General features: G+C 41.9%; 1 long non-coding RNA gene across 1 annotated transcript; it reads left to right on the top strand.

The window, feature by feature from the left end:
- Window positions 1–2,623: 2,623 nt before the first annotated feature.
- LOC115250454 (uncharacterized) lies at window positions 2,624–4,467 on the top strand. Its single transcript, XR_003889005.1, has 3 exons — window positions 2,624–2,935; window positions 3,035–3,138; window positions 3,222–4,467. It is a non-coding gene; the product is annotated as an uncharacterized lncRNA (long non-coding RNA).

The raw sequence follows: 4,467 nt of genomic DNA, 5'->3' as shown, positions 1-4,467 counted from the left end.
AGACACTGGGAAAATGATATTAAAGGCTGAGAAATAACATGCTGATTATGTCCATCACTGAGGCTCAGCCAGGCAGGAACAACATTAGCACATCATTATTATCTGCAGTTATATAGTAACATGGTACGGCTGGATCGAGCATTTTTTTATGAAATGTTCGTTTTTCTATCGTGCTGGAGCCAAATGGTCCTTGGAATTCAAAACTATGACCTGTCCATCAATCACAGCTGTCCTCCATGGTCCAGAACAAGGTTAAAAGGAGACAAACGACCCCTCGGAGGGCCTTTAATTGATCTTTTAAATAAATTGCCTGTGAATAAAAGTCTTTTGCTCTTTGAGGTAAACGAGAACCACGCTGTGGTGGACATGCTTCGGGTGTGGTTAATGACATGTTGCGACTGTAAAATAACCACTCTCGTTAACATCAAAGCTTTAATGTCACCTAATGCATCACTGTCTTGTCCATCGACGTGATCAAGTGTCTATTTGTCGAGAGACTGACGAGGACGTTAGAGGAGCATTTGTCGAGCTTTTGAATTGATGGATCCAGTGGACCCGACAGTCTTTCCGCTCTGGTTTTAGACCCAAATCTTTCTTTCCCGGATTGAGTGAAGAGAAAATGTGATGGTTTCATTCATCACCTTTTTAAATCCAGTGCTGTCATATCATTTTTTTTACTATGGTGGGGATCAGCTCTGCATGAGTGAGGTTTTTTTAAAAAAAAGTTTGTCTTTTGTTTCTCGCTTTCATGTCTAAAGGCTTTTTAAACTTTAATTCACTATTTTCTCCTTAGTCAAAATCAATATAAACTGGTTCTCTCTCAGATGGATGTCATTCATCAAGATTAGAGCCTGATTTGCATGTCTTTGTAATGTGCACATTACTCAGATTTGGACTTTAATTGAAACATGTGTTGTTGTGCCTTGTGACCCTGAGGGAACACCAGGATTACAACATTTTAATCAGCTGATTAAACGTTACATTTAAATGCCTGCCTGTGCGATATTTCAGTGAACACGCAGGTGCATCCCAGCACCTCTGTTCTGTGGCATTATGATAGGACAGTTTCTTGACTTTGAAGCCTGATAAATGGTCAGAGTGAAGAGATCCACGTCCCTCTGTAGATACGGCGCATCATGAGGAGAACATGACCGGCGCCTCCACGGCGGCGGTTTTCAGCAGTGTGTTTGCTGGAAGCTGTGGGCTCACGATGACGTGCCGGCAGAAATGTCAGCCCCTGAATCTTCCGCTCCTCAAACAACAGACATGAACCTGTACTTGAAATGAAAGAAAAGTCTCTAATCAATAGATGCTTTTCTGCAGAAATATTAAAATAATAGCTCACCGCAGCCACTCTCTGCAGAGTGCTTCAAAGCACAAGTTAATTTTAAAAGCCTTTCACTGCGATCTGCCATTACAGGGAGCCCTTTGCTACCGTATATATCAATAACTTTAATAATATACCCCCCCACCCCTGTATTATTTACCTTCCAATGACGTAGAGCACAGAACCCAAAGAAAAATGGTTTATTTGTTTTCTTTTCACTAGCACACACTTACACACCTTTGCTATTTTTGCTTTAACTGAGCTGTCAGTAGCCGAGCCTGTGGGTGACGTGTGGGCTTATCACAATAGTGCATGACAGAATAAAATGTTAATAGAGGGCAGGCCATGCCAGAGTGGAGTCTCTTCAAGCTCCTCATCAGCCAGTTCTGTCATGGTTAAGGGAATCGTTTCGCCGTTGGAAATGAATAACTTATTATTCCTCAGATTGAAATACGGGACATCAAACGGCATTTGCATGCATTTAACAGCATTTTCTTTCCTTTGAGATAATATATACGTACAATATTAGCTTTTATTTATTGCCGGCTTTATTGGGTGATATGTCTCTGCAGCTCCTCCAAATCTTATATAGCGAATGTCTTGGTTATGGAGACAGTCAACAAGAAGCCCAAGCTGTGCCAGCCGTGTTAGCGTCCTACTGAGCTGAGCCGCGCCCGCAGTGACTTGCCCTTTCAATGCAGACAGTTGGCTGGAATGTCAAACATTGCAATGCTACCTGTGGAATATGGCTACAATGTAACCAAAGAGCTGGTGTACCCTCGCAATGATGTCTCATTTTGCATTTTTTAAAATTTGTAAGATTTATATGTTGCAAAGAAAAAACCAACAAAACACTTTAATCAATTGTGGAAAGATGAGGTGGTGTCAGTTCATTGTCATTCCTGCAGTTGATTCTGCAAAGAAATAAGACGAGTTTCTTTATACAACTCTAATTGCTTTTTTTTGTTTTATTAAAAAAGAGAGGCTTTCAGAGAAACCTGAAATTGCTCTGCGATCAATTTTTGTGTTTGATGACTCATGATCGTTTTTGAAGATAAGAGAAATGGAACGTGCTGAAGACAAATCCAGCAGTGAACGGCTCCTCGGACCTCCAAGTCAGGCCACTGCGGCTCTGAGCGGCACAAGAGCGCGACTGAAGAAGAAACGGTGGAGAGCCTTTAATGGGCCCTCGCACCCAGAGCAGCTCATTTCGGGTCTGATATTAAAGCTGAGTGGCTCTGAAGGTTCTCGCTTTTTTTTTTTTTTTTTAAAGACACCAGGGCTGGAAAATTTCACCACAGACAGCAGCTGGGGAGGATCAAGAGAATGTGTTATCAGCAGCAGAGGGACATAATCATCCAGAGAGGCTGGACGGGGTGGATCTGCTCAAGTGGTGCCGAGCAGCTGGCCATCGTGGGCTCCCTCCTCTCCTCGGTAACCAAACTGTGTGACATGTCAAACAACCAGCAAATCCCACCGGGCAGCAGCTGGTTCTTCGGCGGAGTTTGAACAACCGTGTGGGTGGAGGGCTGGAGTGGCTGGACACAACAACGCCAACAACTTAAATATTCAGCACCCATATTCCACCAGCCCCTTGGTGTTTGGACGGTAAGATGAGTTCATCTTTTAGACAGCTCAACACAGTGGCTGCTGTTTGACAGACTGACTCACATTATTGATCTTATGTATTATTCATCATCGAATCAGCTCCGTAATAACCGCCGACGTGCACAGAAGATGCAGTCGGCCCGCTCCCAGACTGACACCGGAGGACACCGTCACTCAGAGGGAGCGTTGGTTTTATTGTGCAGGTAGAGTCAAAGAGCAGGGATCAGTCAACAACCACCCAGACTGGTCTCTTTAGAAACTGGCCTGACTTGCAGCCCTCTTACAGCAGCTCCACTCCAGTCCGAGCAGATGGCCGACTGCAGGCACAAGTGTCAATCTGCCGAGAGCCGAGACAGCGAGAGCCTCTGGAGTGACTCCAGGCACCTGTGTGAGGACTTGTTAACTTATGCGCGAACATACACGAACCTATCAGCCGCCTGGGTCTGATAGCCTTATGAAATAAAGAGTAAATGATATGTAGGACCCTGGATTTAGCTGTAATTTGCACCTCTGCTCACAGAATAAGTTGACTTCATTGGTCGATATGGTGCAGAGAAACAAACCATCGTGCCTTTCGTTCATTTCCACATCATAGTTTTTTTTATAAACTGGCTCCTTTTTGTTGTAAAGTCAAATGTGAACAAAGCATTCTTTATTACTGGTGGTAAAATTCTACTCTGCTTTTATCTTTGCAGCTGTGTGACATCATTTTGTACCTTCCGTGACACTTTAATTAGTCAAGGCTAACGCTAAAGTCAGAAAGAATTAATGTAATCAATTGAATTTATACATTTAAGTGCATTTTTAGCAGCGTTTGATGGGAAGAGGGGAGAAATAGTACTTTTATTTTTCAGAACTCCAGAAATGTAGGACTTTGACTGTATTATTTACCTCCTGCTGAAATATCAAATATTATATTAAATTTATGCAAATACACACTTAAGTTTCCCTGTAGCATATTAGAATAGCCTGATTATTCTGACATCGATTCACAGTGGCCTCAGAGCTGGCTGAATTATTTAGGGTTTATACACTATCCCTGTATTATTGAGGCAAACTTGTTGTGTTTATTGGTATAAGGATATTTATTTTCAAGATATCTACACACTGCGTTTCCAATTTACACAAATTTAAATTATCTGCACCCAGAGGGAAGACAAGCTGTAAGTCCTGCATAATGATGATAGCAACTTAATTTCTTGTTACCCGGTCCATCTTCAGCATCCTTCCACTTATTTCTTGTACGTGTGAGTAAAATGTATAGTAATATTTGTGTTTGTGAGATAAAGTCCAAGGGAAATAACTTCATTATTTGTATTCTTATGCACTCCTTCTGGAGCTGAAGGGGAAATCATTTTCATTTTTTACTTCTACACATTTTTGCCAATATTGTTGTTGCTCTCCAACTCATCATCATGTTCAACATGCGCAACACTTAATTGTAGCACCAATAACCATATTTGGCATATTTGCACTAACTAACCATAACTACCTCTGGAATGTCTTATTTGCACCTTAAATTTTCTTCACAC

This window comes from Takifugu rubripes, chromosome 7 (genome assembly GCF_901000725.2).
Source record: "Takifugu rubripes chromosome 7, fTakRub1.2, whole genome shotgun sequence".
NCBI lineage: Eukaryota > Metazoa > Chordata > Actinopteri > Tetraodontiformes > Tetraodontidae > Takifugu > Takifugu rubripes.
Note: the sequence above shows the minus strand (reverse complement) of the source record. Positions and strands in the feature narration are given on the sequence as shown.